This window comes from Camelus ferus, chromosome 7, assembly GCF_009834535.1.
Source record: "Camelus ferus isolate YT-003-E chromosome 7, BCGSAC_Cfer_1.0, whole genome shotgun sequence".
Taxonomy (NCBI): Eukaryota; Metazoa; Chordata; class Mammalia; order Artiodactyla; family Camelidae; genus Camelus; species Camelus ferus.
This window is the reverse complement of record NC_045702.1, coordinates 33205781-33232067: the sequence shown is the minus strand read 5'-3', so window position 1 is coordinate 33232067 and position 26287 is coordinate 33205781. Positions and strand designations below refer to the sequence as shown.

Here is a 26287-nt window from a genome sequence, read left to right as displayed (position 1 = left end):
GAAAACTCTGTTACAAGTAGGCCAAGGTAAAAGAGAACATTTAGAAATCATTCGGTAACACAAAGGTGACCAGAGAGCCCTGCTCCTTAAACATCCTCTTCACATTCCACACTCTATTCCAAGCCTCTGGCCCCTCCCTGAACTAACTGCCACCTTCTGTATCTGCAGCACAGTCACAACCTCCCAGCATCACTACTGCTATTGAGGAGAGAGTAAACAGGCCATCCCCCACAGCTATTTCTGTCATATCTTTTCTTCCTTTGCAAGAGGAAAATCACATGCTAGGCTGCTGCTTCTTCTTTTTAATATCATATCCATAAGAGGTAAAGAAAGTAAGGGGCTTTTAAACATCACTACTCACTATACAATCTGAATCAGGCATCTTGGGAAACTAAACATCATGTTTTAAGTATAAAATGACCTAGCTGGTGAAATTATGCCATTAAAGAAAAAAAAATTGCCAAGAAAAAATGTTTTGCTCTTCTAAGCAACCACTCCGGAAGTGTTACACCATTACTTTAGCCATATCTTATCACTGGGGGTGCCTTCAGAGCCTACAGCATATTTCAAATCAAATCTTTAAGAATGGATTTGACTTTAAATCCAAATCAATTCTCTCAAAAGAATGGGTTATAGCATTCCAGCTAGAACCCTTAAAGTTAAAAAAAAAAAAAAAAACAGAAACTGTGAGCTTATTAGGCTGTAATAAATTCCTCTGTTTTCAGAGGAATGGGCAGAAGAACAGAATAGACATTTTTCCAAAGAGGAAATGCAGATGGCCAACAGACACATGAAAAGATCACTAATCATCAGGGAAATGCAAATCAAAACCAGACTGAGATATCGCCTCACACCTGTCAGAATGGCTATCACCAAGAAGAACACAAATAACAAATGCTGACAAGGCTATGGAGAATTCCTACATTGTTGGTAGGAATGTAAATTGGTGCAGCCACCAAGGAAAACAGTATGGAGGTCTCTCAAAAAACTAAAAATAGAACTACCGTATAACCTAGCAATTCCACTCCTGAGTATATTATCTGAAAAAAAAAACAAAAACACTGATTTGAAAAAATAAGGCACCCCGAAGTTCATAGCAGCATTAATTGTAATTGACAAGACATGGAAGCAACCTAAGTATTCAATAGATGAAAGGTAAAGATAATGTGGAATACGTGTGTGTGAATGTGTGTATAAAATGTAATACTGCTCAGCCATAAAAAGAAAGAAATTTTGCCATTTGCAGCCACATGGATGGACTTGGAGGGTGTTGGGCTAAGTGAAGTAAGCCAGACAGAGAAAGACAAATACTGTATGATATCACTTATGTGGAATCTAAAAAATACAACAAACTAGTGACTATAACAGAAAAGAAACAGATTCACAGCTACGGAGAACAAACTAGTGGTTACTGGTGGGGAAAGAGAAGTGGGGAGGGGCAATACAGAGGTAGAGAGTAACAGGTACAAACTATTAGATATAAAATAAGCTACAAGGATATGTTGTACAACATGGGGAATGTAGCCAATATTTTATAATAACTATAAATGGAGTATAACCTTTAAACATTGTGAATCACTGTATTGTGCACCTGTAACTTACATAACATTGTACAGCAGCTACACTTCAATTTTTAAAAATTCCTCTGTTTTCAATAATGGCAGTAGCACTGAAAAATAGCTTAAATATTTAAAATAACTTCTCTTAGGTCATAATAGTTGCTTGGAAGAATAAATTCTGATCATCTTAACTGTTTTAAATTTTCACTACTTTAATGAAACCCACTGCATCTTTCCTGGGTGAGGGGTAGAAGAAAAAGAGGTGAACTGGTTTATAATTTTCAAGGTTACCATCAGACACATCTCCAACAGTTCTCAACTACAAAAGAATTCATTAGTGGACATAATTTCATTCAGCCAAATAGCTTATAGCTGGACCAACGTCCCAGGGTCTCAGTGAAGAGTGGTTGTTCTTCAGGGGACAAAACCAGGAACACTGATCCACATTTTGCCTCCCCTTTGCAAGTTCTCCCAAAGAATTTTTTGAAACTGTGATTAATGTCAGAAAAGAACAACCAACCACCATTTGTAAGTGGAAAAGAAAAACAGAAGCAGGTGATCAAGTAGCTAAACCAGCAATGTTTCTGGCCAGTAGCCGGATGGCCTGGATTCAGCTTTGGCCAAGGTCACTAGTGACTGACTCCCCAGTGCATCGCTGTACAGTGGCCAGTCCTACCTTTACAAGAAAATGCCTGTGAAAGACATGAAAAGGCATGGCCAAGAAAATACACACCTGAATACAGAATCTGCTAGTATCATAATGACCATTAGACAATCAGCCCATTCATTTAAGACGCTCATGGCAAAAGAAGGAACAGCAAAGACGCAGATACTCTTGATGGGGATGGGTCATGCATATTCAAGAAATTTTTTTTAAGGTATCAATCATCTAAACCACCCACCCTTCACTCTTAGGGGTCACCCTTTAGAGTCATCATAGTTCATTTTAAATGCCTCCAGGCCTTTGTACTGCTGCTGCAATTGCTTTTTCATGCACATCTGTGTAAACTTAAGAAATCTGAAACTCTGGACCTTGATTGTTTCTTCAGAAAAAAAAATTGAGTTATAACTGACCTTTAAACAAGGGTTTGAGCTTCACAGGCTCACCTATATACAGACTTTTTTCAAAAGTAAATACTACAGTACTACACAATCTGCAGTTGATCGAATCAGCAGATACAGAACTTCGGGTATGGAGGGCCAACTCTAAGTTATACTCAGATTGTTAACTGCACAGAGGGTCGGTGCCCCTAACTTCCACACTGTCAGCTGTACTACACTACATAATCCCTAAGATCTGTTTAAGCCTTTTCATTTCATCATTATAAAATTAAAACGTCTTGACTTTCTCCTAAGCCAACAGATTTCTCACCGGCCCCTCCTCATTCTCCATGACTTTAAATAACAATTATCCTACACTTTAAAACCTATTGACTAGGATGCATAACACAGTCATGATCATGGTTCACTTGAATTAAAACGAGAACCATAGCACATTTTGGAATCATTGAATCCACTATACATCACATTTCCCAGCAGAAAAATACTATTCTTCATAATATTTGAAAATAATGTCTCAGTTTGGAATAAAAGCTGTCTGGTACTTCCCAGTATAAAATCAAGTATTAATCAAGTTTTAAATGTAACGTCTTAGACTCATCACACTCATCCTGGCATCTGGATATATTATTTGGAGCTGTATGAGTCAAAGTCTCTGCAGAAAGTGACTTGTCAGTTTTGGACAACCCACCAGCACACATACAAAATGCTTCTCTTTAAACACTAAGCAATACTAGGAATTAGGTAAGGTAAGTGCTGACCATGGCTGATGAAAAGAATAATTTTTAATTCTAGTTAAAGCTGTATTTGTAAATCACTGAAGAGGAATATCAGGTACATCTGTTGTCCCAGTTTGGGTCCAAGTCCATGAAAAACTGCAAGTTAAGCATGGTGATCCTAAAAAGAATGCAGCACCCTGGGTGGTTCTTTTTAGGAAAATACACACCCATACATCTGTTTTACCACTATCACTCCGAAGTTATGGTTTTCCAAGTACAACAGTAGTAACACAGCTTGAAGGATGAAATTTTATACACGAAAATTAAGATGCCACTTAGAAGAAGCTCATTTAAGTCTTTGAAGGATTAAAGTGAGAACTTGAGAATCCAAGTATTTGACCTTTTAAAGGAAGCACTTTCTATAGGAGAAGATTATAAACTATTCTGTGGTTGACTCCACAAAGAAATTTTTGAAAACTATCATGTCAATAGCTGAGGCATGTGGAATTAGGCAGATGAGTCTAAATTATGTATCTGTGGACCATTCAAGGCCTTTCTCTTGTAGCCTTGGATAAGACTTTTGGCCTCTGTTCCAAAGTACAAATCAAGACCGACAGAAGCAGAAACTTTTATTTCTCAACTGCATAAATGGTCATACCTTGTAAGAGAACAGGGAGACAGATCACCTCTGTGCCTCACCAGCTAGAATTCAGGGAGCTGACCAGCACCAGCAGTGGGTAGGGCTTGCCTGTAACAGGCACCCAGTAGAAGTTACACTAATCTGAGTAGGTGAGCAACTCAAATATAATCACAAAATCCATTAGCACTTTTTCCTGAAGCAGAGTCTTAGGCATCTCAGGTCACTGATTTATACAACCACTATAAATTCAATTATTATAATTTTCATTCATACAAGGAAAGCAGGTGCAGCAAACTACAAGGAGGGGAAGGGCTATAAAAAGGAGCAAAGAAAATTACAAGTGACAATGTGACAACAAAACAGGAGAGAAAAAAAGTAAAAGGGCAAGGAAAATATTCAAAAATCATACATATTTAAGATTATTGTAGGAGCAAACTCTACTTATCTCAATAGCTCCAAAGACATCATTATATTGCAGAACAAGAATTGCTTTCATAAATAATGATAACCTTGATTAATTTCACAAAAGGTAAAGTTACATTCAGGATACACTAAGAGGAAAAGGATAATTAATTACAAAAAGTTTCTTGAGAAATATTCTTAATTAAGATGCTGAAGGGAAACTCTTAGGTAACTAGAAGACTTGATAAGATGTTCAAGTAATCTAAGAAATTTTAAAGCCAAAAGCCCCCTATGAATAATTATCAAGATATTGAAAAACACAGAAATGTTATCAGCTACTGGCTCAGAGGATAGAGTACTCAGATGCAGTACCCTATGTGCTAAAAGGGGGGTTTTTCTAGCAAAATGAATGATCCTGTCCATCCTACCTTGCAACCACTGCCATGCATTTCAAATGTGATTTATCAGTGTAAAAAATCGCTATAGTCACAGTACCAAAAAAAAAAAAAAAAAAGCTAAACTGACATGAATGTGGATTGGACCCACTTCCACTGAACACCCAACCCCACAATTTACTCTCCAGGTCACGGTAAATATTTTCAATTCTAAATGTGAGGAAAAATTTCACCAACAGTCCTGACCCTCATTCACAGCAGATATTTTAGGATCATGCTTCAGTGGCAAAAGTTTCTGCCTTTTCATATCACATTGGCAAGGCTGAGTGGCTCATGTCTGACCATAATTTTCCCCTTAAATGGAAAAAAAAATTAACCTCTTTCCCACAAAGGAATAACTAATGAATACTATTAAAATTTGCTTCCAAGAATAGACTAGCTATTGAAAAGAAAATCTATGTAAATGATAGTAATGAGAAAAGTATTCGGACCATGTCATACTTTACTTCACTAAATATAATCCATGTAAACAAATTTTTTTCTTTTTTTTTTTTTTACATTTAATGAGCTTTGTTCTTTATCTTTAATAAAATGTTTGATCCATGGAAAATCGCATAATGCTAAATAGATGTAAGTTAGAAAGCATAATGATGCAATGAAACATGATGAACAGACCACAGGAACCAGGAGCTGCACCCATCTAGGCACACCTCCCAATCCCTGCCTCTCACCTCCTAAGGTGCTCTGTTCACATCCACACGGGAGGGGATGTTCTCCATAGTATTGTATTTGGAAAATACACCACCAAATACTTCACAAACGATCCTTCTACATGCCTTACCAGTTTGCCTGGGCTGCCATAAAGAAATACCATAAACTGTATGACCTGAACAACAGAAATTTATTTTTTTATGCTACTGGATGTTGGAAGTCCAAGGTCAAGGTATTGGCAGGGTTGGTTTCCTCTGAGGTCTCTCTCCTTGGCTTGCAGACCACCACCTTCTTGCTGTGTCTTCGCATGGTGTCCCTCTGTGCCTGCAAACCACTGGAGCGAGCCCCTTTATGTGTCCCAATTTCCTCTTCTTATAAGGACACCAGTCAGAGTGGATTAGTGCCCCCTGTAAGGCCTCATTTAACATAATCATCTCTTTCAAGGCCCTGTGTCCAATATAGTCACATTCTGAGGTACTGGGAATAAAGGCTTCAACATATGGATTTGAGAGGGGACACAATTCATCTCATGACACTGCCCAAAGGAAATTCAAAGCAAATATTCCAGTAAGTTTATGGTGCTGTGCATCAAGGGATTCTCCACCACAATTTAAGGAAACTTCCTCTGTCTAGAAGGCTAACATTCATTTGGCCAGAAGGAATGCCCACAGAAACAAGAGAAACACTTCTAGAATAAGAAAAAGTTGTCTCTTCTTTGTGGGATTACATTAATGTGCCAGCCTCTCTCTCAGGGTCCTGCAAGAAGAGAGTTTTGACCGAATCTCTGAGCGAGCCTATCCTCTCTCTACCTCCAGCTGGAAACAAACCATCAGAAACACGTGATCTCAAATAAGGGTCAGGGAATCCCATTTTCGGTATATGAAGAAAACAAGTGACTTCTAGATATTCAGTGCCAGTGTTTGAAACAGAGGTAAAAATCAGAGCAATTGCTCCCTGCAAAGCCAGACTAAACTAATTACCTAAAATTACAGTAATTCACATTTTTAAGTGTTTATCTTCTGCAAAAGAGATAAATTCATTAGCTTGCAATCTCTCATTAAGTGGAAGAACCATAATACCAAATGGTAAATATTATATGATCCTGATATTAGAAAGAACACATCCAATACAGAAGTAAAAAATATAAAGACATGAAGGATAGACCTTAAAAAATAACAATAGGTTATTTCTGGTGGTGGGATTATAGATCAATTATGATCCTTTTTCTTTATACTTTTTGATAGTTCCACAGCTGCAACCATGAAGTGTAAGATTTAATATTTCATGAAAATAAGATTTATTTTCTGCTACACGAATGCACAGGTGAAAATGACAGCCTACTGTCCTGAAGGACCCGCATGGGTAGACCTTAGCCTGAAGGACAAAGTCTCAGATGCAAACAAAATGTGGGAACTAGAAAGAAGCTTAATAACCTTCCTGTGAGCCTTTCATGACAACCAGTTTGATCACATGGACATTTATCACTTCACTGATACCAAAGACATCTGGCATGTCAACAGCTCAAAGGCCAACCAATGATTACCCAGAATCCAATGTAATCCCTCTGACATTCTATACATTTGCCTGCTTAATTTAGTGTCAGATTTTATGGGGATTCTGTTCAAAATCCAGGGAGGAAACAAACTGCTAAAAAGCATGCTCTCCCTGGTGCATTGTGTAAGAAAGAGACAGCGAAAGGGATAATGCCCCCCGACCCCCTCATTCATAATTACTTTTCCATGTTTCAACACAACTGTTTCAACTCAAGAGAAGGAGGGAAATGTCACTTCTGGACAATAGCCCTTGTTGTACTAGATTATTTTCCATTGTCGCTTTCTAAAGACTTGGTGGCAAGGCAGCTGCTTTTTAGGCAGCAAGTCCTCTTATCCTGGTTCCCTAAGGAATCACTTCCTAAAGAGATTAATAACAGAGCCAGACAGAAGTGGCTTTGAAGCCTGCCACTGCTCTTTTAAAGGCAGGCAGCTCTTAGTTCAAAAGGGTTCCACTGGGACCGTAGTCTGGCTTTCCAAATAGTTATTAGTTGGGCAATATTTAGGAATCACCTGCTCCCAAAGGCTACCGCACACTCTGAAGACACTACAAAGACCTGCTGGAGACCCAGGTCACAGGCAGGCCAACGGAGGGAAAGCTCAGAAACTCTCAAGGGCAGGCGCTGGCCCGGCAGGACCCCACAGCAAGACACTTTCATGGGCAATTCCAAGTGGAAAATGGCCCCCGAGAAAGTTACCTAAGCAGTATTATGTCTAACAATGTACTGGCCAAACTAAGTTAAGAGAGCTAGCAGGGTATCTGTGCAGCCTGACAAATGGGCCTCCCGGAGCAACCCTGGCAGGTGACCCACAGGACGGCTCAGAGAGGACGGCTCTGGCCTCCCCATGCAGGCTTTCCCTTCCTCTTTGCCTCTCCTCACCTCCCTCCTCCCTACCAACTCCCTCTCATTCTCCACCTGGCTTCTGCTCTGCCCCCCGCCTGCCAGGTATGTTTGGAACTATGGCCAGGACTATGCAATCCGCAGACTCCCACTCTTGACCAGCTGAACTTTTCAGTTGGCTGTGAGAGTCAGCGGGATCCCATCAGACATGAGTCCACACCCTGAGATGGCCCCGACCTTCTAAAAACAGAAATTGTTCACACATGCACGCATCATCTGGAAAAGACGGCCATGATCCTTGAAACGCACTCTGCCTTTCCTAGCTTGATCTGTTCTCCCCCAGTGACCTTAAGGACTCAGAAGCTCATCCAATTGAGTGCTTAAGGGTCAGCTGCAGACATTTCATCATAGAAAGGCAGTGGGTGCTGGGTGCTGCCTTGCACACAATCACAAACTCATTGATTTTTACTGTTGAGGACCCCAAAACTTTCTCTTTACCATCACAACAAACAATGACACACACACACACCCCTCTCCCATATATATGAAAGAAAGCAAAATTTTAGAAAATAAAGGCAGGCTCTTAAATAATAAAAACAATAGTTAAGAGCCTGCTTTAAATAATTATATTATTACATAGAAATAATAATATTTAATAATATTTTCATTATATTAATATAATTATTATTACTGTTTTAATTAAAAGTTCTCACCAACAGCTTAGGATAATAGAAGATGTTTCTATTTTTATTCATTTGACACCCAAATGGCTCCAGATACTTGTGACATCTCCTGATTTTAGGGTTCTCTGTCACTTCCATATTGTATTCCAGGATGACTGGTACCTGGTTCTCACTGGACAATGCTTTATCTCAATGTTTTCCAAAGTGCCTTTGCTTACATGTCTGCTCTAAAAGAATTATGACAATTATGATTCCCCTTGTACATGTTTAAGTTGACATCTAAGTTTTTTCATCTCAAGTTTAAATAGTTTGAAAGAATTTAATTTCCAAGGTATCATATAATGACATTTGAAAACTAAATTGTAACATGATTCTCTAAAATGTATCTAACTGAATAAAAACACCAGAGCTATATGCTATCTACTATTATTCACTTTAAAAAACTGAAAAAGCTCTTGTATAACAAAAATTTTCATCTCTCCTTATTCCCTTTAAATTTTATGTCCATTCCAGAATCCCACAGAATTTTATCTTAATGTAAAATATTTTTATGTTCAAAAAGTTTTATTAATCATTCTAAGTCTCTGCAAATTAAGTATAAACAATATATATGCATAATATACAGAAAACACTATATATATAAATATGGCCTCAAGAAACTTAAAAAATTCATATATAAATATTTTATGGTCATAGGATCTTTTAAAATTTACATACATAAACATACAAATGTGAACATGTAAGTTTCCTGTAATCATGTCTCATTTTTTTATCTGAATTGATGTACATTACTTATTAGTTATATACAACTGATAAAACCATAAATATTATGTTTTATATGTGATCATTAAAATATGAATTATTTGTTTAGAAATGCATCACTTAATGAGATAAACAAACCACCTTCCAATGAAAGTATGCATTTGGAGATGAATACTGCTAAAATGAGACAAAATTCAGTATCAGTTTTATTCCTACCTGCCTTTCCCCCTTTCTTAAACTAAAAGCTGAGAAAACTTGTTCACACAGATAACTACATGGAAATTCAAATTTGTTGCAGTAATTTTCCTCGATAGTTTGAATTCCTTCTGGGACAGATGCCAAAAACAATCTCAAGGTGATCTATCATCAAAATTATTTTTAATGATCAACTGACAACTCAATTAAATCCTCTTTCAATTTGTGGAAAATAAAGAATTGGACACCACCTGAATTGCAAAAGAATTTGTTATCCTGTCATTAGAGTGATTAATTTTCATCAACACAAACAGCACTATTTCAACCGTCCCTTTGTTTGGAACTCAGGACTTTTTTGTGGTCTGAAGAGCACCCTAGTAAGATTAGAGACCGGTGGGTGGGAACCCGGCCTTTCTCTTGTCCAGGGGTAGAAGATCTAGTAGGGAAGAGGATGGGGTGGGAAAGGAGACTACAGGTATAAAGAAAGCTAGGAATAGATACCCTGAAATCCACCCATACACCGCCCCTCCTACCACCACCACCATTAGACTCATTAGAAATCTGTGGGTCTGTGAACCCTTGTCTGAAGATCTCTTGACCCCACACTGTTGTTTGGTCCTGACTTAAAAGACCACACAGGTCATGCAGTTCTACCTGCATCATCTCTCATTTTACCTTCCCATTATTAACAACACAAAATTTTTAATGGCTCAGTTTATTGAGACTGAAAAATGCACCATCAAAAAAAAAATCTCATACATGCAATGCCTTTATTTGGCTTTTTAGAATCCAAACAGAAAGATGTGTATTTTGTACAAACCTGCCAATTACTGTATTTTAATTACAGCACTTTTTATCCCCCCAGAGTCTTCTAACCACCAAGTCCTGCTCAGTAACAATGTCGGAACTGCCTCATTAGAGTAAGCTGTCTCCTGAGTACCTACTTCTTTAACCAAGTGCATTTGCTCTGAGAGCACTGCATTCAGCGCTGGGACTGCACATAAGACAAAAAGGAAGTCTAGTGGTTGCTGTTGTTTGTGTTTCTTTTTTAATGAAATTGCTGCACAGATGTTGATCATCTAGGTGTGAGCAGCCCGATACACCATTTTCCCTCAAGACCTTGGGTAAGGTCATCCTTTTGTGACCTAGATCACCCTAGGTTACAGAAACAGCGAGGTAGGGTAAAAGTAGGAGGGAAAAGAATTCTGCCAACTAACTTCCAATTCTGTCTACTGTCTGATAATTAAACTCAGGGCACACAATCACCATCAGACCAGGTAGTAAAACAGACACACTGGGAATCTATGTTTGCCCCGAAAAGTGATGCCTATCTTGCAGCTGCAGACATCAATCCACAATCAGTACAGGGTGAGGAATCTGTTCAGAGTTTATGCTCAGGAATCAGACAACCCTTCGGTGCAAAGTCTGGTATCACCCCTTGCTGTACCTGTGTGTCCTTGGCCAAGCAACCTTCCCAAACCTTAGACAGCTCTTCCAAAATACAGGAATGCTAATAACAGCACCTACCTTACAAAGGTTATTACGAGAAGTGGACAGGCTAATAATGCGTTTAAAAACACTTAACCTGGTGCTGACAAATAGAATTATTCATTTACTAATAGGTATTGTTGTTAAACAAAATATGCTCTTACACTCTTGCAGACCAACTTCTCTTGAAATCAACTCATAGATATGTCAAACACAATAGGGGAATATTTAATTTTTTGTGCAAAATTTGAAATAAGCCCTTCCATAAGGTTAAAAAAAAGTCATTGTTTTGGGGAAATCTAGATCTTTATCAACATGGCACTAGGTGCGCTTCAAGAAAGGACACCTGCTTTGCAGAAGTGCTGTTCTTTTTCATGCTATGTTAACACCATGGGCAGTTTCTTGGGCATGACTGGCCACCAGTTTAGCAGAAGCTGCATGTGTACGTGTGTGCACGCGCTTGCACTATCAGGCATACATACAACACATCCTATGACATTCATCCCCTGGGACTTTCACAGTAATAGTAAAACAGCTGTGGGACCATGGTCAATCCAATAAACAAATTGTTTTAAGTGCCCACTATCAGGATTAGGAGAATCCCCACATGCTTATTTCTACCAGAAGCATCCTCTCATTCCCTAAGACCTTTCTGAAGGCTGCTTCTGGTCCCATTTTCCTTCATCACAGTTACAGATGAAATGCCATGTTGTTACAGCAGTGCATGCACTAAATAAAAGCTGCAGTGTTTCTGGGGCAGGGTGTGAGGAGTCTGGCCATATCCTTGCCTATGCACTTATGAAGTGAAGCTTATGGTATGCCTTTCTGCTTACTTCATTGTGAATGATCCAGAGTCATTCAACAACTTAAATGAATAAAGAGCTTGCATAGAAAAGAGCCAAGGAGGAGAGAAGTGAAAATGTTGGCAAGGGGACAGGGAGCTGGGACAGGTAAAATCAGCACATCTATCTCCCCACCGTACCTTTCAGAAGACTCCCATTCTACACCTCTTCAACTTCTCTGCCTGCAGCCTCTACAACTTAGCCGGGAACAGAAATACCCACCAGAAAGAAGTTGCACCAGGAATAACCACTAGGAAAAGAGCTGAACTGAGAATATACAGTTTGACAGTTTCCTCTTATCAGTCTGCAAGAACCAGACACACACTTAAAGTCATACACGGAGTTCCAACCCTACAGAGAAGCTACCTCAACTACAATGACAAGGACATCATGTTGTTGCTAGTAGCAGCCAGTCACGTGGAAATGATTAGTTTGCCTGCTTTTAAAAGACGTGATCCAAAAAATAAAACTAATTTTTCTAGCCATCATGCAGCACACTTCCCTTCAATCATTGCTCTCATTCTCAGTTCAGAACCGGAGAAGAGCTCACATACAGAATACGTGTGTGTAGAACAGCAGGCTGCTAAATTAGAGGTTTTAGTAAAGATCTCAACATGCTTACGAATCCACAAGCCATCAGGACAATGGCCATTATAAAGGTTACCTGAAAGATGCAGCGGCTTCAGACATAAAATGAACCTATGATGGGAAAAAGAATGAAATTTTTTACCAATTGTGTTTGAGTGTAGCCAACTCCTCAAAAGTGGTACAGAAAGTTAGACTGCTTATTTAGGAATAAAAATAGACATGGAAGTCACCATGAGAGAAAACTTTCTTCTCTAGGGATCTTCCTTTATAGATATTGAGTAATAGAGTATTAATGTATCATTCTTTGTTAGGGAGTTTCAGCAAAACACCCAAAAGAGTTTTCTTTTAAACCCAGACACACGCATACAAAAACCTGAATTTAAAGATGTCTGGCATTCAAAGAACCCCTTCAAGAATACAACTGCTTCAGAATGAAGTTTTCTCGAATCACTACATGATTTTTAACTGATACATAAGGTCACCTCAAAACCCTTCTCCACATCTTCCAAAAATCTACCTTAATTAGAAATATGGAAATAAAACTGGCATTTCTACTGTCAAGATTTAGGAGATTAGGACAGCCTTATTGAACAGCTTCAGAATCGGGAATGTGCCAATGAAACAGGCACTTGAAATGTGTGATGAATATTAAACTTACACTCGCATCACTTTAGCATAAGCATAAACACTTTTCAGCTTAGACTCTTCCTATTATATGAACTTCTGGCATGTCGTTAATAAACTGACAAATTGTCAATTCAGTTTTAAAAGGAGCAGGGGCACAACCTCAGTTCCTCGTTTGGTAGTAAGTCTAAAAGTCTAAAATAGAACATGACTAGCAAACAAAATTCCAAAGTAAAAATTAAAACTTGGTAACTTCAAGGTCAACCACTGAGCAGTTGTCAGCACCACGTGCCTGTAGTTCATTCAGCAGACAACTGACCACACAAGACAAGTGGTATCCTGAGCCCAAGGTCTGGGCAGCAGCGGAGCACAGCAAGCAAGGGGCCGGCTCACCCTAACCCAGAGCCCCCGGGGGCTCGAACTCTCCTCCCTCCCAAATCACCTAGCAAGCATCCAGAGGACCAGAGACCTTAGGAAAAGCGAGGCACAGCATGCCCTGATACACAAAATTCCCCTCTTCCTTCAGCAAACAATCCTGTACCCCACAAAACACAATCTGGAATCTGCCAGGCAGATCAGACAATCAGACATCAATTCTGCTCTTCCAGGCTTGAAAGTTAATGTGAGTTGATCTGGGGAATCAAAGCATTCTGAAACGGAATCTGTGCGCGTGTAGTCAAATGCACTGGCTTTTCCTTAGAAAACACTCCCGAGAAGAAAGGTGCCAATGATAAAAGTACAAGCCGGGAGTCACTGACAGACGCTTTCTCAACTCCACAATGACAGCATGAGCATCCTGTCAGTCTCCGTGAGGCACTGTCCCTACTGATGACATCCTTCTTTTGAGTAGCAGGGGCCCCCACAGTGCTGCCCGGAACTCTGTGGTTACACACTGCTTCTCCACCTTAGAGGGAAGGGTCAGCAAAGTGGGCAAGTTTGTGTGTTAGAGGGCAGTTGGTACAGATTCCCTCATCATAATAACTGCTTGGTCTTAGTCTAAGAACCATCCCCTGGTTGTGATGCAGCAAAGGTTATTTTCCTTAAGTAGATGAAAATGACACTTAATGGCTGTACTTTAAAGGAAAAAGGAATGGAAGATATTTCTCAGTAAAACGAGGGGTATCTGCATAACTAATATGTAACTCCTCTTCTTGAGTAAGTGAATCCTAGCAAGACTGGGTAAGCTAAAAGATCACCAACATCAAATGTTACTGATACAGCTTATCTGATGTACTGACATCCCTTTTATAGACTAAGAAAGTACTAGAGATAATATCCAATGTTGGCAAAGGAAAAGGAAACAAATATGCTTGTGGGACTATAAATGGTAGAGACTCTGGGAAATATAATTTGTCAAGATCTATAAAAAGTTTAAATGTGCATTCCTTTTGACAAAGCAACTGTACTTCCAAGAATATTTTCTACAGAGATATTCACATATGTGCAATTATATGATTGCTTATAGTTGCATATTAATATAAATGCAGACATCTTTGAGACAGCATGGTTTAGAACAGCATCATATTGGAAACCACAAAACCATTAAACAAAGTATGATATATTCCTACTTTGGAATAGTATGCAACTATTAAAAAGAGTAATTATTCACAATAGCCAATAGCCACAATAGCCAAGATGTGGAAACAACCTAAATACCTGTTGAGGGATGAATGGATAAAGGAAATGTGGTATATACATAAAATGGACTATTATTTGGCCTTTAAAAAAAAGGAAATACTGCCTTTTGAAACAATATGGATGGACCTAGAAGACATTATCCTAATTGAAATAAGGCAGACACAGAAAGAAAAATAGTGCATGATTTCACACATATTTGGGATCTAAAATAGTCAAACACATAGAGCAAAAAGTAGAACGGTGGTTTCCAGGAATGAAAAAAAAAAGAGAGAAGAAAGAGAAACAGGAAGAATGATTACAGGGTTGAAATGGATGGGATCCTCAATTGTCACTATTTCACTAACTTTTTGCCCTTTTTAAATGTTCTACCATATGTTGTAAGCATATTTAAGAGTATGCATTCTGGAGTCATGCCACCTACCTTCAGATACCAATTTTACATCCTTGTCCTGCATGATCTTAGACAAGTTACCGTCTCTTTGTGTCTCAGTTTCCTGAGCTGAAAAATGATATTAATGGTACATATCCTATAGGGTGGTTGTGATACATGTAAAAGGGCTTAGAACAGTGCAGGCACACAGTAAGCCTCAAAAAGTATCATGGTTATTATAATTATTATAGATGATTTTTCAAATAAATTTTAAAATATATGAGTTTTTTTAAAAAACAGCTACATTTCTAATGTACTAACATGGAAAGATAGAATCTTTAAAGTTGCAGAACATAAATGATGTGATCACATTTTTAAGACTATACACACAAACAAACAGAAACAGATCTGAGGCTGCACCCCAGAGCATGAGCATGAGAGTGGGAGAAGACTTAAACAAGCAATTCTCCAAGGAAGAAATACAAGTGATCAATAGGCACATGAAAAAATGCTCAGTATCACTAATTATCAGAGAAATGCAAATCAAAACTACAATGAGGTATCACCTCACACCAGTCAGAATGGCCATCATTCAAAAGTCCACAAATGGCAACTGCTGGAGAGGCTGTGGAGAAAAGTGAACCCTCCTACACTGCTGGTGGGAATGCAGTTTGGTGCAGCCACTGTGGAAAACGGTATGGAGATTCCTCAAAAGACTAGGAATATGACCCAGGAATCCCACTCCTGGGCATATATTCAGAAGGAACCCTACTTCAAAAAGACACCTGCACCCCAATGTTCACAGCAGCACTATTTACAATAGCCAAGACATGGAAACAGCCTGAAATGTCCATCAACAGATGACTGGATAAAGAAGATGTGGTGTATTTATACAATGGAATACTATTCAGCCATAAAAACCGATAACATAACGCCATTTGCAGCAACATGGATGTTCCTGGAGAATGTCATTCTAAGTGAAGTAAGCCAGAAAGAGAAAGAAAAATACCATATGAGATTGCTCATATGTGGAATCCAAAATAATAAAAAAGAACATAAATACAAAACAGAAACAGACTCATAGACATAGAATACAAACTTGTGGTTGCCAAGGGGGAGGGTGATGGGAAGGGATAGACTGGGAGTTCAAAATTTGCAGATGTTGACAGGTATATGCAGAACAGATAAACAAGATGATACTGTATAGCACAGGGAAATATATACAAGATCTTGTGGTAGCTCACAGAGGAAAAAAATGTGACAATGAATATGTATATGTTCATGGATAACTGAAAAGTTGTGCTCTACACTGGAAATTGACACAACATTGTAAAATGACTATAACTCAATAAAAATGTTTAAAAAAATAAAAATTTAAAAATAAATAAATAAAAAGGAGAGTGGGGAAGGAAGGAAAGGAAGACGTTAGCTCCATAATCCACATCCTTCTACACTGGTAAACTTTTCATCACAAGCATGTATAAACAGTGAGAGTTTGTGTGTGAGAGAGACAAAAAGGAGAGCTCACAGAGCACTAAGGAAACTAAAGGATCAGCTAAGGTAATAAATAGCACCCCTCCTATCCCCTGGAGACATAAAGTAGGCAGGTCAAACCAATGGGGACCAAAACATCAGCCTTTGACATTTAACTCCACACGGAAGGACATAGTTAGGTGTGCAGACATTTGGCTCACTACCAAGACAGTGCATATGAGACCTTGAACAGGAGGCACAGAACACCATGAGAACACAATGGTGCCCTCTGGAGTTGTGCAACAGGGTAGCCACTGGACTACACAATGTCCTTGTTCAAATGAGCAAAAGGAACTGCTTGGGTCCCAGCACAGATGGCTGGGCCCAGCAGAGCTGTGGCTGGCTTCCAAACGCCACTTTCTCCCTTTTGCAGTACACAAACCACATCACTGTACACAGGGCCCAGCTACTGCTCCCCTATAGTGAGTTTAGGTCATAAACATGCAGGCCTCCCACACCCCACTAACCTCACAAATCAGAAGGCGGCAAGTTCTCTACAGAAGGCAGATGCTGATGAAAAGGAGGGACTGAGCCAGGCCAACCAAGTCCCCAGTCTCAAACTAGCCAGTCAACTGCCAGTCAAATCAGGCAGGGAGGGAAGGAGAGAAGGGGCAGAGAAAGGCGGACTGTTTTCATAGATGGAGTTCTCCACTTGGGAACAGGAGGAAAACTGTTTGCTGTTAACAAAGATACAAGCAACATAAGGTATCATCTAGAATTTTATAAGGCAGAATAGCAATAAAACATGGCAACCAGAAAGAGCAAGGAAATTTCAAACATAAGATATTAAAGGAAAAAGCATTCCAGACTCTGCAAGCTGTGTGACCTTGGATTTCGTGTCATAGTTGCACAGTACGCATGCTCACCGCCTTGTTACCTCACGGGATTATGTCTACCAGGGCTTTGCAAAGAGGACCACATTGGCATTTGGGAAGGGAGAGAGTCCTTCCTTCTGAAGGCATGCAGCACTCCTGGCCATGTCCAGTGAAGGTCACTAGGGGTTCCCAACTATTCTTCAAAAACAACACATTTCCAAACCCCTGGGGGAGTAGGGGTAAAGAGTGAGTGAGTCAGCCAAGTTGACAGTCACTGATCTAAATAAACTGGAATAAGGTAACGTATAAGCTACGTGTAGCAGTATTAAGATGACGACAATTTTAATGGGAGTCACCTCTGTGCAGCTCCCCAGCTATTCCATACACACACCTTTAGGCTTATTGCCTTTACTTACATGATTTCTTTATCCAGGAAAGTCCTCCCCCATTTCTTCCACCTAGTTAGCTCCTGCAATTCCTTCTCAACTGTATTCAGATACCACCTTCTCCAGGACACTCTGCCTGCCCAGATAGAAGGGGCCCTTCCTCTGTGCATACCTGCCTCTCCCAAGACCACAATCAGCGACCCCTTCTCTGCCTTCTCCATACAAGTTTGAGCTCCTTGAAATTCACTGCTTGTCCCCGCACCCACAGCACACTGCACATGCCTCATGCACTTATGTAACACATATTTACTGGAGGAGTGAAACTCTAAGCTTCCTCAGGTCCAAAATCCCTCCCCTCCCCCAATGTTAACCCAGCACCAGGCAGAAAGAAGGAACTCAAACTGGTGAATAGCACATGGATGTAGTGGGTGACCATCACTTGCTAATACATCTCAGCAGGATAATGTTATTCCAAACCCTGTCTCCCTCCCACCTGGGAGGTCATGGGCACTTCCTGCAGGCGCTGCTCTAGGCAGTTTCTTCACAGGTGCTCTGTGGTCTCCACCTCAGCCTCACACAGGAATGTAGCATAGGAAACATGAGCATGTGGGTTACCTCTAGCTGATCGCATGTTTAATAAAGCATGCTCTCCAATCTTACTTTTTCCATTCTTTTTTCCTTTTTGAGCAAAAGGTAGAAGCTAACCATCTCTGTTCTGGCTAGTTCCAGGCAGCACGGCACTGACCCCCCCTTATCAACACCCAGTGGATCCCTGGAGATGTCCCTGGACATCAGCTGGTGTCCCTGTCCTGACAATGGGTCTCTGTCCCTATGGTCATATGCCTCAGACACTGGCTCCCAGAAGTGAGCCAGGGCTTTCTCAAGGGGCTTTATAAGTCTTTCTGCTCCTTCACAAACACCTGTGTGCCCCCCCCCACCTCCCCACAGGGCTTGGAGAGGTCTTGAGAGAAGGAATTATGGATGGTATCATGACCAATTATTCTAACTAGTGCAGACTTCCCTCCTGAACTCAAGGTCATCCATAATAATTCCTTATGCTTGAAAAGCCCTTTATAATTTACATGGCTTCACAAGAATGATCTCACCTGATCATGATAATTACACTGAATAAGCAAGCCAGGTATTAATATCCCTGTTGACACAGCAAGAAAATAAAGCCTCCATTTAGTTTCCCTAAAAAGGATGCGTCCCACACTAAAAAAAAAAAAAAGCTGACATGGGCTATAAAAATGACAAAGAATCCATAGGACATCAGTAACACTGAACTTCAGAGCAGCTGGCAGACACGGCACTGGCAGCGTGGAGGCCAAGGTTGGTATGTGGAACACAGCAACAAAGTATGGGCTCCACGCTGGTGTTCTCATCTAAAGACCTGCATCTGGTTTGACACGTACATGCACAAAACATGTATGTGGTAGACGGTCAAAGTGCTGCAGATGTGGGAAAAAGTACACAGAGAAACAAACTGAGACAGTTCTTCAAATGAATGAGAGCTGGGCTGTCTGGACCTGTCACATTCGATTTACACTCCACCAGCCACTTCATTTGCTGTGCCTTAACCATCTCATCCTTAAAATACTAACAACTCCCTCCTAACCACCTTCCAGGAGGCCAAAAGGATCAAACAGAACAGGTGAGCAAGCACCGCAAATAGTTAAAAGCCCCCTATCAATGGAATGGGATATTATTATTCTACACACATGATGATTTAAGCAGTCTGTCTATCAGGCCCAATGAATTCACTAGGGAGTCAGAACGTGGGTCACTCTCAGATTTATCTGGGGCAAAAGTCACTTGAAATGAAAGACACAGTCTGACCACAATACTTAACTTGCAAAATGGTGTTACAGTGAGATTTCCCTGGTTTTGCCCAGATACCCCCACAAAGGCCCGGCAGGTCTCTACCATCACGCATTCTATTTTCCTAACCTACCTGTCCCATGTTATGAGTGCACAGTTCTAAAGTGCCTTTCCTAAGTGGCATACAGTCTTTTAAACATCACCTGACAAATGACAACTACCACAGGGTAGGAGGGTACCTGCCCTCCCTGGCTACAGCTGAGGGAAGAGAAGGGGTCACTTTGGTGGAGGCGCACACTTAGGGATACTCCCATCCCAGGCTCCTGGAAGCACTGTCTGCTAGGCTGAGTCTCAGCCCTCACTTCTGATGTGCCCTGTAGTGGTGATAGGCTGGGCTGGACTGGAGAATCTCTCTGGGACATACTGGGGGTTCTCAAAGGGAACAGATGGTCAAGGGCCCAACCCAAGGCAAAGGTGGCAAAGTCAGGGGCTAGGCAACCATTAGCCTTGGCTCTGTGTCAACAGCCACCTTACACCACCCCTTTATTCCAATGGACCTGCCTGGTTTCCAAAAAAACTAACAAATGCTGCAATAATATCGTGAATTTTGTCGATAGCTTAACTTTAGGGTAACTGACACAAGTACCACACAACCACCATCAACACAAAAAACAACAAATGAGCAACAAAGACTGAGGAGACACTAAAACACAGTAATAGAGGCATAACAAAAAATCACAGCTCCACACTCATTAGCCTTGAGATCTTGGGCAGGTTCTGTAACATTTTTGTGCTTCAGTTTCTTATTTGTAAAATTACAAACAATAATAAGAACAGCACCCCCTCCCATCATGCAGTTGTCATAAGCATTAGCTGAGAGAATGTGTGCACAACCTTGGCATGGTGCCTGACACAAACAGAGTTCAGGAAATGTTTGTTATTATTACAAAAGCAAGGCACCGCCTTTAATCATCTGTATCTTCACAAAACATGGTTACATCAACCATTCGACATCAAATTAACATTGGTCCTGAGGTAGAAAAATAAATCCAAGGATCAGTCCCATTGTGCTTAATGAGACACTCACCAAAAAAACTGCAGGATTTGGACTTAAGGTTCACCAAATATGTTATAATAGTTTTCCTTTTTGGAGAGATTCAAAACACCAAAAACATCAGTACCTTCTTTAGAGTGCTACAAGAACTGTTTGGAGGGTGATAGAACTTCAGCGACATATAAAAGAAGTTGCTTACATTAGAGAAACAAAAATCTTTCAGCAAAAATGCCATGACTATCAAAAAGAAATAGATGGTAAGAGAAGGCAGAGGTGGTCTCTAATTACACTTTTCTATACACTTGTTTGTATTTGTTTATTCTTTTTGAAAAAAAGCAGTTAATACTGATGTCTAGAGGCAAAACAATTTTTTAAGCTAACCATGAGAGAGACTAGCATTTGCCAGTTAACTTTTTCTCTTAAATCCTGCTTAAAATGTGCAATGTGCAGTTGCCCCAACAAATTTTAAGGATGCCAAAACACTAAGAAATTACAAAACTCAATACTGAAATAATTCATGTGTTACAACCATAATTACTTCTATAGTTAGAAAATTATGATTCTCATAAGAAAATACTGGCAAATTGCTTAAAACATTTCCCTTCTTAATGAATCTAAGAGGAAGAAAATGAAAATTCAGAGTTCAGTCATTTTGATGTCCCCATGTCTAAAAAGACTTCATTTCTGTCAATTAGTTACATGCAAATAATTTTCAATGTCTATGCAATAGCCACTTCTTGGTTTGTGAGGTCTCCCCTGCCCCCACACTGCCCATGCTCATTTTCACAAATGTTTCTGTGGAATACAAAACGAAGGAAAGCTTTCTTCTTCTGTTTCTGTGCCCTCTGATTTTTGCAAGTCTTTGACCCACTCGGAAAACTACAGCCAGAAAGGAAATGGGAAGAGAAAGTGGCGAAATGATGGTTTGGCTTTGCTCGTAGAAGCCACCATTTCTCAGGTGGAAAATAAGATTGTCATGCCACAGTGACATTTTGCCTTGTGTCACAATGATTAATAGTCCTAATTTCTTCCAATTAGGGAAGTAATCGCAATCAGTCAGTGGAATCTAACCAATCTTGCACAGTGTGGTCTGTGAGTGCTATAATTTGGATGTGGAATAAGATCTAAGATGAGATTTTTTTTCCTTTTGACAGCTTCCTTTTATTTCCATCCCTGAGCTCTTTTTTCACAACTGAAAAGGAAGCTTTTCAGAAATAAATTATTTCCAAATCTGACCCCTGTCACCAATTTGCTTTCTTTGAATTGGTACAAGGTGACTCAAAAACAGAGCATGGGGTTTGGTTTATTCATTTCAATATGTTAATAACCTTGGTAAATGTCTTCCTAGGGACAGAAAGATTTAAGGTAATAGAGTGGCTTTATATGATATTTATGAACACTTAGCAAAATTCACAGACCACACTCTAAAAGAAACTGACCAAGAGTATTAAAAAACACAGAAGACTGCAAATGCAGTATATTGCCTGGCAGAAAAGACCAACCACCGCAAAGAGTAAGCATCTCATACACCTCACAGTCAGTTACCTAAACACAAACCAAAACATTTCAGATACAGCGTATTGCAGACAGTTCCATCAACTAGTCGGAGTGCCCAAGGAAATCTCTAACTTACAATGAATTTTAGAACTTCAAGGAAACTTGGAAATCACCTCATTCAACTCTCTCATTTTACAGAGAAGCCCTAAGACAGCCCTAAGAGATAAATGCTTTCATACAGTTCACACAGTTATCGTGAAGGAACCAAAATCAGATCCGTAAGCTTACTTTCTTAGGATAAACTCACATTAACCCTTTCAAATAGGTAATTTATAGCATGATGGTATCAAACAAATGCTTTTTTCAGACATGAATAGCTTTATCACATCAATATAAATGATGCAGACCACACAACATGGCATATATGCTCTGGAAAATGCAATAATTCCACAACAACTCATACCCCGCAAACCAGGAGATTTCTCTCCACCAGCACTTGAAGCAGAAAGATGTCAGCTTACCAGGAGAATTCAGACAGTAATTTCAAATCTTGTCGTAACTGTAATACTCCAGTCTCATCTCCAGGCATCCTGCCATATAAATGGTTTTCAAATTTTGGGTTTCACAGTAGTTTTCCTGGTGTTTTGTTTGTTTGTTTTTTTAATTAACTCTCAGAATTTCAACATATAACATCAATAAAGTCAGCATTTTATCCTAATAAACTTGTATTTTCAAATTTTTATCTGTTTAGTATCAAATCAGTCAGTGAGGATACTGATCAGGGTTTCTCTTAGCCCATATTACACCACTGTGCCAATCAGAAAGAGAACATTCCCCCTTCCCAGCAAAGACATTCCTAAATCCAGCCACCTTGTGCAGAGCACATCCTGTAATACCATACATGGAGCAGGACAGATGGCTTCTAATAAAATGTTCTCATGAATAAGCCTGTTTCCATGAAAACAAAAATCAAAAATGAGAAACTATAAATGACACCTGTAGTCTTTCTCTTGAGCATGCCATGTATCTCTACATTTTGTTTTGGTTGCACTGTAGAGTGAAAAATGTGGTTTCTCACCAAAGGCTAATTGCATATTTGGGAGCAGTTTTGTTTGTCTTTTGATAATAGCTTGCCTTGAAATCTCAGGATACTCTTACTCTGAAAAAGCAGTGGTAGGAAACTTTTGGTACAAAGCTGAATCGCTAAAAAGCTGGAAGAGCACCCCAAACTTGCAGGAAGCACTAAGAATGTCTAAGATACATTGTTTGCCAGAAGGGTTTATACAAGTGATCATTATTAATACATGGTGGCCAGAGCATGTGACATCTCCTGGTGTTTGAGCATCTCCTGGTGTGTAAATGGACTCCAACAGCCATATACCATTGCAGAGACTTCACTTATAAACACTCTATTAAAAATTTAGACCTGCCCACACTGACTCAGATAAAATATAAAAAATAAAATTAATTTTTAATTTATTATAAATTATAATTTATTATGTAGCAAATACTCCACTAAGAGCACAAAATACAACAGAAGAAAAGTCCAGCCCTGTCTTCATGGAGCTTGGTGGTTAGCCGTAGGTTTCCTCACAAATAGCACTCACAACTCTCTTGTTTTTATTCTCCATCTGGATTTTCTGATGCCAATTTTACACGGTCACAGAACAAACAGAACCCTGCCGTCTGCTTCAGAGCTTCTGTAGGTAATTTCATATGCTGTTGACAAATTCTGTCACTTCTCTGACAACTATGTCTTCCTCTGGGTCAGCACTGTAGGATGCAGGGGGTGTGCCCTGGCTAGTCTGGCTGACCCCACCTCCTCAGAGCCTGGCTTATACAGTCAGGACGACCTGGTAGATAAACTTAGTAAGTACAACATGCTGAGCTTTGCGTTTTCTCCCTCATCCAAGGAACTTGTTGGCTATGGTCTCAATGGCTGTGTCCCCCTCTAAATTCATATGCTGAAATCCTAATGCCCAATGTGATGGTATTAGGAGGTGAGGCCTTTGGGACGTACGTGGGCCATGAGGGCACTGCCCTCATGCACGGGCTTACTGCTCTTACAAAAGAGACCCCACAGAATTCCTGCACCCCTTCCACCAAGCTGAGGCCACCAATCAATCTGCAGCCTGGAAGAGGACTTTCACCAAAACCCGGCCAGCTTGGCACCTGATCTTTGACTTCCAGCCTCCAGAACTGCGAAAAATAAATTTCCGTTGTTTACAAGCTACCCAGTCTGTGGTACTTTGTTGCAGCAGCCTGAATGGACTAGGATAGCATTTGATCATGAAGAGTCCTGAGAGAGGCAGCTGCAGGCACAGATGTGGAACAAAGAGCAGTTTTCACGTCCGTCAGGAGGAGTCCGATATGGAATTTCTTAGAGAAGAGACACCACAGTTAGGTTTTCCAGGAAAAGAAGCGGAAGGAGGGTGGTCCAGCCAGGCAGAGTTCCAGCGAGTGCAGAGATTGAGAGTCCAGAAGCAGCATAGCACCTCTGAACAGCTGGAAGTGGTCCCCTAGGAGATCGCCCAGGTGCAGGAGGAAGACCTACACCACAGGGGACCGGACTGCCGTCAGGGGCCAGTTCAGGAAGGGCCTGGGGTGTTATGAAATGACCTTGGATCCCAACTGCAAAGGAATCATTACAGGTATTTGTTTTTGTTTTTCCGGATGAAGCACATCCGGAATATGCTCTATAAAAAAGATCACTTGCAGTGAAAATGCAAGCCATGTGCTAGAGAAAGAAGAGACTAGGCAGGAGACAAATTAGGAGGCTACAACTGTAATCCAGATAAGAAACACTGATCCAGCACACCTAGCGTGCTTATGGCCCCGGATCTTGGCCTTGCAGGACGAGGCTTCCCTGAAGCAAGGGCTTCCAACATCAGCACCACAAGCCTCGGAGATTAGGGTTTCCATGGCTCCTCTAATCAAGGCTGATCGGCCCTTCCCTCCAAGTTTCAATTCCCCTGTTACTGAGAACTTGCATTTCAACCCAGTTTCCTCCTTGCTCCTGGTCACACGTGGGCAAGGTCCATCCTCATGCACACATGCACATTTTTACTCCCTTCCTGTCACACAGCCCTGTTTGGTCCTTGGCTCTCACTGCCCCCCCCATGTCTCACACGCCTTTTGGTACCTGTCCATCTCCTGACCCACCCAGTGGCACCTCCAGCACCACTGTGCTCCATATCCTGCACCCACAGGCAGGCAGCACATGTGGGGCTGACCGTAACCACCAGAGACCAAGGCTGAAGTAAAGAGACAATGCAGGTACTTATTTCACATAATACTGGAATTAACACTAGTGTCTTACTCAAAAAGTAAAGTACGGTAAGCAATTTCTTCACCACTGTCCACAGAACCCCAAAGCCAGGGGTGGAGCCTCCAGATTCTGGCCAAAGCCCGTGTGTGCATAGGAGCATGGTACCACAACAGGGCCACAGGCATCAGACTCGGACAGTGTGTCCAAATCTCAGCTGGATCTCCTTGAACAAATCACTCGTCCTCTCTAGGTTTGCTAAGGCTTCAGTGAATATCCATGGGGCCAATCACACAGGCCTAGTCCCTCATAAACATTCCTCTTACAGTTAGTTTTTCCTCGGGTTATCCACTCTTGGTTAATATTGAATCCACATTTCTTCCTCTGCCCAGTCTTAGAAGGAAATCACAAAAAAAAGACAACCCGTTGTCCAAGAAACTTAACACTGGTCAGTGACAGGAATGAGTCCGGGGTTGGTGGGGGGTGGGGGCGGAAATGACCCAGTAGGAAGAGGAAGAAGGTTTACCAGCTATTTAAAGTACAGCTCCACTCAGGTGCTTATACTGGACAATCCTGGCAGCTGGTGACTCACTCTAGAGGGAGTATCTTAAAATGAAATTTCTATTCTTCTGGATGAGTTCTGAGTTCTCCAGGATATGAGACACTCCCTCCTCGGGGCTATTTCCTGAGGCTCACAAGGGAATAGCATCACCATCATCACAAGTCCTTATTTTCATTTGAAAGCTTGAGGGGGAAATATGTCTTAACACTGATTTCCCTGTGATACATTTATACACTGCCTTACTAAGTGACTGTTAAAGAAAAAAAAAAAAAGGATAACACCTACCT

The 26287-nt window shown here is 40.5% G+C and overlaps 1 protein-coding gene and 1 long non-coding RNA gene across 2 annotated transcripts in view; one reads left to right on the top strand and one right to left on the bottom strand.

The window, feature by feature from the left end:
• Nucleotides 1–26287, bottom strand: part of DOCK4 (dedicator of cytokinesis 4) — a 405529-nt gene that overhangs the window by 367376 nt on the left and 11866 nt on the right. The window lies entirely within an intron of this gene.
• Nucleotides 10258–24676, top strand: LOC116664879. Its single transcript, XR_004321382.1, has 3 exons — nucleotides 10258–10693; nucleotides 24511–24514; nucleotides 24666–24676. It is a non-coding gene; the product is annotated as an uncharacterized LOC116664879 (long non-coding RNA).